Here is a 12,041-nt window from a genome sequence, read left to right as displayed (position 1 = left end):
AAACTTCCACTCAGAGTTAGGGGAAGTGACCAAATTTAGATTACTTATTTGGGGATAAAAATCAGAATGTCTAGAGCACTGGTTTCCAACAGAGGCAGATGACAGGGAGCCTCTGAGAAGTAAAGAATCTACACACCTAGCTGTACAGACCTCCTGAGTCTCCAGGGGTAATGCCAAGGTTGAAGAAAGTTCCTCGGAGGCTGCAGAGCTGAGCACCACTGCTGGAGCCGCTGGTCCCTGGGGGCAGGAGTGGGAAAAGGCTGACCTCGGTCTGAGTCAGAACCAACCTGAATCAGCAATGTAAAAGGGCCTCCGTAGTCTAAATTATAAACCCAAAAGTTAAAATGTGGAAAAAAGTGAAGGGCCTGGAAAGATTAGCAAGAGTACACAGGGCAGATGCAAATGTACTAAGAAATGATGATCATGCATCTATGTGATGATGTTAAGAATTACTGATTGCATATGTAGAATGGAATGATTCCTAAATGTTGTGTTAATTTCTTTTTTTTCTTTAATTAATAAAAAAAAAAAAAAGAGTACACAGGGCAGAGTGGGCAGGGAAAAGGCACAGGCTTACTCACTATGGCTTCCCCAGTGCTCGGTACGTATCAGGAAAGCAAATATTTGCCGGATGAGTTTCACCTGGCTGACAGGCACACAGTCATGCACATCACCAAATTTCCACGGAGCCACCTACTATGTGCAGAATCCCTGAGCCCACCTACTAAGTGCAGAATCCCGAGGCTGGCCTTAGCTCAGGCAAGAGCACCCTGCCCTTTCCCCTTTCCAACAATTCACCAGTAGAAGAGATTTTAGTTTTGTTTCAGCTTCACTGGACACCTGCGTGGCAGTGTATTAGAAGCATTTCCCTCTTTATTAGCTCTTAGTCATAAAAGCTGCTGCTCCTTACCTCCAAATCAAAGGCAACACTTCCTCTGATTTAAAATTGATACACCTATTTTGTGGTTAAGGTAAAATTAAAAGTTAAAAGGAAATTAGGGAGGTATTCTGAATGCATATTAAAACTAGCAACCTTCCACCAAAATAAGAAAAACATCAGCCTTACCGCTCCAGTATTTAAAACATAAATTTTGAATTATGGGCATTCCTTAGCTCTGACAACATAAAATGCTATTAAGTAGCTTGTTTTCTCCTTTTCTCTAAATGAAAATACCTGACAAGGTCTTCTAAGTCTCCCAGATTTCATGATGGGGCTGACAGTCCCTCAGCTGAGAGGGCTCTTTTCAACCCTAACCACTATTGTTTAAGGAAAGGCTTTGAGATGAAAAGGGAGTAAAAGAGAAAGGGACTGAAAGAGATTCCACCAAAGGAATCATCAGTTCACAATAGCTTCAGAATCTGTCATCCCCCAAAACACCTCAGCCACAGTGATGGGTGATCTGAAAATGAAGCATATCAAAATGCTATTGATAAGATAAATTACCAGACAGCTTATCTGAGGCCCACATCCGCCATATGGTGCCCCAACTTCTGCCGCCTGTTGCTGCCACAACAATAGGCACCGCCTACCCAGAAAGCACCATTGGACAGAAACCCAGCAGCAGCGGCATGTGGGGCAGTTACCGTGTTTACACTGTATTTCGTGCTATTAGCTTTGTGCCTCCCTCGAGCCCAGGAGAGACCTGAAACACACACATTCAGTGTCAAAACTACATGTTACCTGCAAAACGCATGCATGTGCCTGCAGTGCGCTATCTGTGGGCACATATCAGGTGAATCGAGGAGCCCAGATGTCAACTCCAGAAAACGAGTTGCCTGGTGGGGGAGGGTGAGCCAGGCAGGCTCCCACTAGAGCTGGAACCAGACAATGAGCTTTTCTCAAAACACTCAGGCGGGCGGGCCTCGGGGAGTGGCTATTTAAAACACTTGGCTCCTTTTATTTCACCACCAAGGAAGCGAACTGGGTTCTTAAGTGCCAGAGCAAATGAAGTCATTTGGTTTCTTCGCATTTCAGCACTAGGTGTGAGACGGGACTGAAATCGAAAGATCCATCTGAAGTTTTTCTTTCCACCAATTAATAACTGATTCCACAGAGGATTTGGCGCTTTGGATTCATCAACTTCTTTTCTTTAAAAAGATACTAAGGTCACGGAAAATTTAAGTAATATCGGACACTTGGAGTGAATGCTGTCAAAGATGACTCCCTTCACAAAATGCCACGAAGCCAAGGTGTAAAAAGGAACAGAAAAAAGAGCATCTGCTACTCTCTTCATTAGAAGAAAAGATTAATGGTGATTTTTGTCAAATAAATTCATAAGAATTTTCCATTTCTTTCTATTTTCTCTAAATGCTTGGCAGAGATCAAATGGTTGAAGGTAATAAAACATTCAGTTATTTAGTTGACTATTAAAGAAAAGACACTGGTTTTCAAAGAAAACTCAGCAGCACACAGCATCTGGTTATAAAAAACTGAACAAGAACATTCAGGTTGGTATACTGGGCAAAGCAAAACGGGCAGTCTTTTCCTAATATTCAGATCTGCTTAGCTCTTACATAAAGGCACTCATCTCATTCCCCCCAATTTACCCACACCTAAGCAGACAAATTCTTGGACGAACTTTCTGAATGTTCTTAAACATTCTCAGTTAAAAAAAAAAAATCTCCTTTCAAGTTAAATTGAGATTGCACTTGAACTCCATCCAAGAGCAGAGCTGAACTGAATTATGATAATTAGAAAGCTGTGCCTATAAAAAAGCAGCACAGTTGATGCACTTTTTTTAAAAAGTTCATGCCAGAGAATATAAGTTCAATATGTTCTCACATAATTAACATTTCCCACCACTAGCAGCAGTTTTTCAGTTTATATATCAGTAAAAACAACAGCACTCGTCATTGTTGTATATTCCCAGTCAACAGTGCTTCACTCTCTCTCACATACTTCTAAACCTGTCAGATGCCTAAAAGCAACCAGCATTTCCCACTGGAGATCATGGACACTTTATATTTATCAATAAAGATGACTTTTTCTTTTAAACCCATTTCCCAATGTCGGGTCCTGTCTCTCAAACTAAAACTGCTAATGAAATCCTAAGATAAAAGCCATCAAAATGAACGTGAATCATAAAATAGGGGCAGAATTCATTGCTTTGGTAAATATTGATACATAGCAAAAAATTGATTTTAAACAAAGGGTGGGGTGGGGGAGTGGCGGAGCCACTGGCCTTTCCTTGACCTAAAAGTAGAAGAGGCAGCCTCCTACGTGGACACCCCACCCCTATCCAATCGGAAGAGAAACTAGTAGTTTCACAGCTGGACAGCCAGGACCCCTGGACTATGGAAACCTTTTTGAAAATCCTCCCAAATATGCCAAAAGCCAGTGGACAAAAGCAAAACTTGAGAGCTAGGAGCGACCCCCACCTGGAAAGAAACACCATCCTGAATCACCCTTCAGGTTATCCCCTCTGCTTTGTCTAAAATAAAAATACATATTTTCAAATTATCTTATCCTGCACTACTAGCGGAAGCTGAAAGTGTCTTAAGAAATGATCAATTTCAACCCTGATGTCAAATAAGGAATAGAGCCAAGGAAGCTTGTAATAAGAATCTTACAGATTGAGGATTCTCAGTAGTTCATAACTTTGAAACAAAACAAAACCCACACAAAAGCACCCCAGATACTTAGATAAAATATTTCAACATCCCCAAACTATTCTACAAAAGAGAAAGACCAGAAGTTTTCTGACATCAGAATTATACAGGAATTGTAATTCAATGGGGTCTAAATTGGGAATATACCTTAAAACCCACGCCTGAAACATTAAGTGCTTAGGATGCACTTGAGTTACTTGATTTTATCTCCTTTATGAATATGAAAGGAAATGTATCAGTGATATTGTTCAAACATGACACAGTATCTAATTTAAATACCACAGGGTAATCTGTGGCTTCTACAGATAAAATAAGAAAACGCACCATGCAGCCATAAAAATTTATTCCAGCCATCAGGCAATCTCCAACTAGTCCAGTGGCAGAGACTAAATCTGTGAAAGAAAAATAAGCTGACAATATATTTTTTTCGCCGAGTTCAAAAGGAGGACATTAGCAGTCCACCGCTCTGCTCACTCAACTCCAAAAGGGAAGCTGTAACACCCGTATTTATCAAAAGAAAGGTTGTTTCCGATTTTACCGCAGTTCTACAGAGAGAGAGCTTTGGCCTCTATTCTTCAGTAGTATGGAGAAAACAGACCCTAAAAGTTTTATCACTAAACACATCTAATCTCTAAACAAAGATTTCACTTAGCATTTTTTTTTTCCTTTTGCAATCTCTATTGGACACCAGACATAGAACCTAAAATGTAAGTTTAAAAGTATCATCTCATCTACCTCCTATCCGTACGTAAATTCGGTCATATTAGGTACCCTGGATCACACATTTCAGTTATTTGCATCAACCTTTTGAGTGATAATACACCACAATTTTCATTTACAGGCAGTATAATTATGTTCACAATTAACGCATAATAACACATGAGATTAGAGAGAAAATTAATCCCACAGATGCACACACTCTTGTACAACCACCATGTATGAGAGATCAATCCATTTCCGAAGCAGCACCCTTAAAATACTGTTAATGGCACAGGTCATTTCTTCAAAGCTCTAACATTTGGAACCTGCATTCTCTAACTTTCGTGTTACATTTATACATTTCTACTGAAAACGTGATGGCAAATATGACCTAGACACATGTGGCAACAGACTACAAATATATTCTTCCCAAATCTTCTCATTAAGAGTCTCATTCTTACTGCTCTGTATTTCAGAACCAATAAAATTCAAATTTGTTTATAAAATGCTGAAGCTCAAGCAGGAAAAAGTTTCAACGTTCTCTTCCTTACGACTTACTTGTCCTTTATCTAGTAAGAGGGGAGGCCAGTCCCCAAAGTAAGTATATGAAAATATAATTCCTACATAAAGAGAGAAAAGGGGGGAAACACCTAATTCCCCCTAAGCTCATCCTCACACACACCCCAGCCCACCTTTATGTGTGAACAGTTTGCTTCTGGAGCCTATGCACATGGACCAAAACACAAGGAAGCAACTCAGTGAGAAATTCATTTCAGTTTGGCTCCAGCTAACCCAGAGTGTCCCTTCACTTCAAATTAAATTTCATTAAGCATATGTAGTGGCAAGTCCTGGTTTTTGTTTTCAGAAAAGAAAAATAAATAAAACCTCTAATAATCTCTCTCAGGGGTGTTCCCTGGAAAGAGTTCTATTTGTTACTTTATAAAGGATCACAAAGAGTAGGAATTTACACAAAGATTCTTTCCTATAATTTTTTTTAAGAACTCTTAGCCAAGGCAAAGTGCTACAATGGTTTTGTCTTAAACTCGTTAAAAAACAAAAGTGGGGGTGGGGTGGAGTGGAGAGCATTCTAATATTACCTGAAAACTACATATCAAATAATACTTATCATTAAAGTAAAAATAAAACAGTCTATCCTGGCCCTCTGATACCATCAGTAAGAACCAGTAACGGATACAGCTTGTCAGTTCATTTTTTATACCCACAACAAATAAAAGAATCGTAAAGTCTGTTTAAAACCTGAAACCTGAGAGTTCAACACAAGAGTAGCACATACAAAGAATACTAAACAAAAATATCTGTGACCATTTATGGAAGAAGTAGTGAGATTGGAAAAATAAGCCTCCCCCCACCAAAAAAAAATCAACAATTCAAAACCTCCCTGTTGACAAAGGCTTAACTTATTCATTTTCTTTCCTGAGTCACTTTGTAATTAGTTCTTCTATTTCCTTCTAAAGAGGAAAGATTCTTAGCAAAGTTGGGATCTAAGTCTGGCCCTTATAAACATTTAGATGTGCCTGGGCCCAAAGATCCTGCTATTTCCAGAAGGGCACAAACTCTACAGAGAAAGAAGAAAGCACACCCTGAGGTCTGCTCCCCAGAGTACCCTAGCAGAGAAGCCCCCATTTGTGCAATCACCCTTGTAACCAACCCAGCAATGCTGGGCTCTGACAATGAAAGGAGAGCTGTCTATTCATTCAGGTAACCACCTGCAGGCATCCAGCATACCCCAAGCTGATCAATCTAAAGCCTAACTTCAAAAAACAATGGGGGGAGGGAGGGAGGGAGGACGTGGTTGCTCTAGACAGATAGTACTCTACTCCTTTGCAATATCTGTAGCAATTTTAATATTTGTTTTTTACTATTTTGAAATCTGATAGGTTTTATAGACGTTTCCTTCCCAGGACCTGGGCTCCCTCCAAGGCACTGTTTTTAAAACACGCCTTTTTACATTCCCTGCTCCTGGAACATCATCTGTCTCTTAAGTTTCCAGTGCTTACTGAGGTCAATTTTCATTTCTGCAAATCACAGGCTGCCACTTGCTTCTCAGAAATTAACAAGCCTCCAGAGAAATGCTGGTGGCTAGTATTTCATTGTTTCATAAATATTTTTATACAGTGACACCATTCAACTTTAAATAAACCTTTAAAAAGGAAGACAATTAAAAGCAAAGAAAATTTTATGATCTGGATTTTATTTTCGTGGGAGGAAGATAAGAGAGGTAGGAGCACTCCACTGGTTTCCACTCATTTAAAAAATGTTGCTTTGATTCAGAAAAATACACACTTTTTTTTTTAAAAAAAAGGAAAACCTTAGAAGTTGAACTTTCTTTAAAAAGTGGGCCTCTGGACTTTTGAAAACAAGTGTTGCAGCTATGAACAAAGACTAGAAGTGCACCCTGATTTTCTCCCCTCCTGGGGATCATTTCTCTTCCAATAAACAAACAAATCCCCCAGTATTTCCTACCGAAGGGAAGTTTTCCAGGGAAAGTCTCCTCCTGGGTTTGGTGGTAACTGCGACTCAGTCTTTTTTGGACACAATGTTTCTGCTGACTCCTGAAAATTTTCCACTTGAATGTGTAATGAAGCGGTGGCGGCGGCGGCAGCAACAGTCCTGAAGAAGCGGCAAAGACGACCGTGCCCTCTTTCATCTTTGGGAAGGAGTAAAACCCTCGCCCGCAGCACAAGTCGGCGCAGACCCCCGGCCGGCCAAGGGGTCCCCGGCGGTGGGGAGGGGGGAGGGAGAGAACGGGAGAAGCGGAGAGGGGGATAGCGGAGGGGGGGGCGGAGAGGGGGGTCGAGCCGGCTTCGGGCTCCAAGGCAGTGACTGCAGCTCTCCCCGTCCGCTCTCGCGCCTAACTTCTGGCTTCTTCAAGAAAAAAAAAAAAAATGTGAAAAATGCCCAAGGGTGTCTGCGTGTGTGCGTGTGCAGGCGGGCGTGAGAGGGAGCGCGCACTGTGCGCGGTTGGCCCGGCGCCTCCAGGGCCGCCGGCAGGGGCAGGCGCGGGGCCGCCTGTTGCCGCGCGGACTCCGCAGCGCGCGGCCCAACTTCGCGTCCCGGCAACTTGCGCGGCGGCGCCCGGCAGCTCACCTCGAAGGGGACACGGGGAGGCGGGGTACAGGGGGCTTGGCCACGGCCCCCTCCGCGTGGCCGCCCGCCGGTCCGCCTCACACAAAGCAGAGCCCAGAGAGAAAGAGCCGGCCCGAACGGGACGCGCGGCTTGCCCCCCCCCCAAACTCCCCGCCGCCCCGTGCGCCCCTCGCACCCCAGCATCAGTCCCGCGCACCAACTTACCTCGGCGAAGGAAGCCGCCGCAGCGCCCGGCGAGTCCGAGACAAACTTCTGCGCCGCTTCCCCGCCCCCTGCTCGGTGTCCGGCTCACTCCCCGGCTCCCTACCCCCGGGCCGAGCCACCCCACCCCTGCCTAGCACGGCTTCCTCCCGGGCCGGTTGGGCGCACTGGGCTGCTGCCCGCGGCTTCGGGCAATAGCGGGGGTTGGAGGGGTTTCACTGCATGGCCTGTCTCCGGACGCGGCCGCCCCGGGCCCGGGCCCCGCCGCGCGGATTGGCCCGCAGGGTGGAAGCGAGTCTGCAAAGTGCTTGGTGGGCGCCCGCAGCGGGCGGCGGGGCCGCGGCGGCGGCTGCAGAGGCTCGGCTCGGCTCGGGCGGCCCGGCGCGGCGCGAGCGATGCTAAGAATGTTCGGAATGAGGACAGGAATGAAATGAACGCCAGGACCGAACTCGCTCCGGAGGGGTGGGGCCTCGGTGACGTCATGCGGCCTGCCGCCTGGGGCCGAGGCCGGGGGCGGGGCCTGCCGCCGTTGGTGACGTCATGGGGGTTCGGGGCGGGCCAGGCTTGGTCGCTTCGCTGTTGGGGCTCGGGCTCCCCAAGGAGGGACGGCGGGGCGGGGTCTCGCGCCCACTGGGGAGCAGGGCGCGCGCGGGAGCCGCCCTCCTCCCTCCTCCCTCCTCTCGGCGCCGGCCCCGGGCTTTGTCCCGAGCTGGGGCGGGGCGGACGGGAGGAGGGTGGCTTGGAGGTTCCTGCGCCCGCGCGGAGGACTCTGGAAGTCTGGGTTGGCTCTCTTGTTGGGGCCAGCGCCGAGGCCGGAGCAGCGCCGCGCATGCTGTGCTTCAGTTTCCCTCATTCGAACAAGGACCTTCGGGGGCACCCCATTAGATGGCCCCCGAACTTGCGGTGATCTGCTAGTGTACGGAAGAGAAATTTCTTTTTTGCAAATTCAAATTGTTCTCGAGCGCGGTGGATGCCTTCCCGGAGCCGGATTCCCAGCCTACCATTTCTTCCACTAACAATACAAGTTCACGGCTCTCGCTCAGATTGAAGTTTTGCCATACTGTGGAAAAGGAAAATCTTTAGTATAGCCTAGAAACGATAATTACAGAGTTGGTAACAATCCTGCCCGGCTGGCACGATCTTCTCCAAGTCACTCAAGGAAATGAGTTCACTCATCACTGCAGGTTGTACATTTCGAAAGTAATGAGTGATATAAAAACTACCTAAACTTTAAAATGCTATACCCTGCAACTGCACCCTTTTCTTTGTGGATAACTTATTTTCCATAATAAAAGTATATTTTTACCCTACTTTTGGAGATAGTGATGAAGAAGCCACTTAGTAGATCCATTCCTGAATCAGAAAACAGGAATGGTGAAGTTTGACCCACCGTGGGCAGAACTCCCTGAAATTTGGTGTGTCCTTGTAAATCTGTGATTCCACTTAGATTGAAGTAGCAAAGCAATTCCTGCACAGTTGACGTTGTTCTTACTAGACACTTGCCTCTCCTTCCAGTTGGGGTCTCGGGATAAATATTGGAGTCTATTTACATGTCCCAAGGAATCCCTAAATGTGAATAACTGAGAGGAGGGAGGTTTTGGCTCACTTACAACTTAGTTTATACAAAAAGTAACTTTTGAAACGCGTTTTCAATTGAAATTTTATTGAGGTAATTGAAAATTACATGCAATTGTTAAAAATTAATACAGAGGGATGGTGTGATGGTGGCTCAGCAGGCAGAGTTCTCGCCTGCCATGCCCAAGAGCTGGGTTCGATTCCTGGTGCCTGCCCATGCCAAAAAAAAGTAATGCAGAGAAATCCCTTGTTCACTTTGTCTAGCCCTCTCTATAGTGATATTTTGCTTAACTATAATCTAACAGCACAATCAGCATAGTATTCTAATATAATCCTGGATTGAGGCAACCCATCAATTTTACTGAGATTGTCCCAGTTTATCTTGTACTCATTCCTATATGTGTGTGCGTGTTTTTTAGTTCTGTATCATTTTATCACCCATATCCACCACCATAGTCAAGTACTACTTCATTTTAATCTCTAATTTGTAAGCATAATAAGCTGATACAAAGTTCACAATAATGACCCCAGCCACCTTAGCAGTGGTTTTTGGATGTGTATTAAAAATTAATTTGGCCTTAAAACTTTATGAGGATACATCTATCTGACAGACCTGGGGCAGTTAATGTCTATTTCTAAGGTTCCTGCTACAGAAGCACCAAAAAAAAAAAAAAAAATCCTTGCAATTTCTGTCTGATTGTGGCAGCCCAGATTGAATGGGGGAATACAGGAAGTACTAAAACATGGGTAGGGAACAATAATTTTTGCAACTCAGAAATAACCTCGTAAACAGTGAAGAGCCTTGTTACTCTACAGAAGGAATCTTATAGTTTGAATGTACAAAACAAACAAAAACCTCTCTCTCTCCAAATGTCTTCTAAAAGCACCAGATAGAGTCTAATGGCAGTGCCAGCCAAACAATGAGGAGGGTTTCTAAACCACTCTTTGTTGGTCCAGTTTATTGGGCATCTTTGAGATTCTAGTTCCTGTCTTACAGTCACCTAGCAATTCAGTGTCTCCCCATTCCTTACTGAATTAGGGATACATTTTTTAGCTTGGGATTCAGAATGCTTCATGATGTGCTGTGACTTCCTGACTAATGTTGTCTCCAACTTCTCCCATCTACCTACACATCTTTTGAGTTTCGTCTTAAAAGCTTTATCTTCTAGGAAGACTTGCTCACTTGAATTTTTCCTCTTTGGGACCTTCAGATTTCCTTGCTCCAGACACACCACATGCCTTCTGTCTGTGGGTCACCAGCGTGCATGTATTACTGGTGATGCCCGAGGTCTGAGCCCCCTGAGGACCTCATTCTGCTCACTATGCCCTGCCCCAGGCCCACACATGGGAATATGACTCTCTATGTCATGTCTCCCCCTGGCTGTTTCACACATTTTCCCTCTCCTCGGCCACCTGTTGGTCAATAAATGGGACCTATGGATTTAGGCCCACTGGGCTGTTCGTCCCCAGAGTCTAAAGACAGGAACACTACAGCCACCTGCTAAAATAACAGCAGCGCCCACGAACTGCATCTCTCCTCATCACTGGACATCTTGCATTTGTCATCTCATTTAATCCTCACAGCACCTGTGTGAGGTTATGATTACAACCCCAGTTTACAGTGATAAGGAAACAGGAGGGAAGTTAAATGACTTGCCCATGGTTGCTACAGCCAGAAGAGACACAGCGAGGACCTGAATTCCAGGGCCTACTGATTCCAGCCCATTTCCATAACCAGAGACATCTACTGTGCCCCAAACTGAAAAGGGTATAAATCAAAGCGATGGCATGCCAGTTGTTCTATATACTGTCTTTCCATAATATGTTCCTATATATTATCTCATGTAATTCTCACAGCAACCCCATGAGTTATTCTCATTTCATAGATGAGACAGCTGAGACTGACAGAAGTGAAGGATCTTGGTCAGGGTCACACGGCTAATAACTGCACAGCCAGGATTCCAATCCAGGCAGTCCCCCTCAGATATCCTGCTCTTTGCCTTCTGGTTAACTGCCTAACTGCAGAACTACACTGAGTGCCATCAGCCATCTGCTGAGGTGGCTATTCTGAGGCCTAACAATTAGTCCTACCAAGGGAGAAGCTACCTTGTGACAGGTGAGAGAAAGCGATTCAAATAATGGTAACAGATCATGCTAAGCCACAAACTCCGAGCCTGCATGAAGTTGGAAAGGAGAGCCAGGGTAGGTTAGAATTTACTCCATGAGAGCACCCGCTGGGAAAGATTCTGATTTGGAAGACAAGTAAAGACGAATCAATAATAATGATGCTGTTTGCCTCATCTCTAAGAAAGCTCAACACCTTTTCTAATAGGAGGATATATTGGTACAATTTTGGAAAAGTTTGACATTAGTGAAGATGTGTGCCCCCTATGACTCAGCAGTTTCACTCTTTTTTTAAAAAATTTTTTATTGATTAAAAAAAATTACAAGAAACAAAGATTCCCAACACATATACTCAGCAATTCACAATATCATCACATAGTTGCATATCATCATCATGATCATTTCCCAGAACATTAGCATCAATTCAGAAAAAGAAATAAAAAGACAACAGAAAAATATAACAAACAGAAAAAAAAAATTTTACAGGCCATACTCCTTACTGATCCCTTTCATTGATCACTAGCATTTCATACTAAATCTATTTTAACATTTGTTCCCCCTATTATTTATTTTTATTCCATGTGTTCCTCTCATCTGTTGACAAGGTAGATAAAAGGAGCATCAGACACAAGGTTTTCACAATCACACAGTCACATTGGGAAAGCTATATCATTATACAATCATCATCAAGAAACATGGCTACTGGAACACAGCTCTACATTTTC

The 12,041-nt window shown here is 44.3% G+C and overlaps 1 protein-coding gene across 8 annotated transcripts in view; it reads right to left on the bottom strand.

Moving 5' to 3' along the window:
* Positions 1 to 7,940, bottom strand: part of TEAD1 (TEA domain transcription factor 1) — a 280,155-nt gene extending 272,215 nt beyond the window's left edge. For 4 of the 8 annotated variants that reach the window (XM_077114020.1, XM_077114023.1, XM_077114022.1 and 1 more), the window contains exon 1: positions 7,621 to 7,939. The gene's annotated coding sequence lies outside the window, so the exon portion shown is untranslated. Of the gene's footprint in view, positions 1 to 6,792; positions 7,042 to 7,620 lie in introns of those variants that run through there. The other 4 variants (XM_077114015.1, XM_077114018.1, XM_077114021.1 and 1 more) reach the window with 2 other exon arrangements.
* Between the last annotated feature and the right edge of the window lie 4,101 nt (positions 7,941 to 12,041).

This window comes from Tamandua tetradactyla, chromosome 8 (assembly GCF_023851605.1).
Source record: "Tamandua tetradactyla isolate mTamTet1 chromosome 8, mTamTet1.pri, whole genome shotgun sequence".
NCBI lineage: Eukaryota > Metazoa > Chordata > Mammalia > Pilosa > Myrmecophagidae > Tamandua > Tamandua tetradactyla.
The sequence above is the reverse complement of the archived record's forward strand: the minus strand, read 5'-3'. Positions and strand labels throughout refer to the sequence as shown.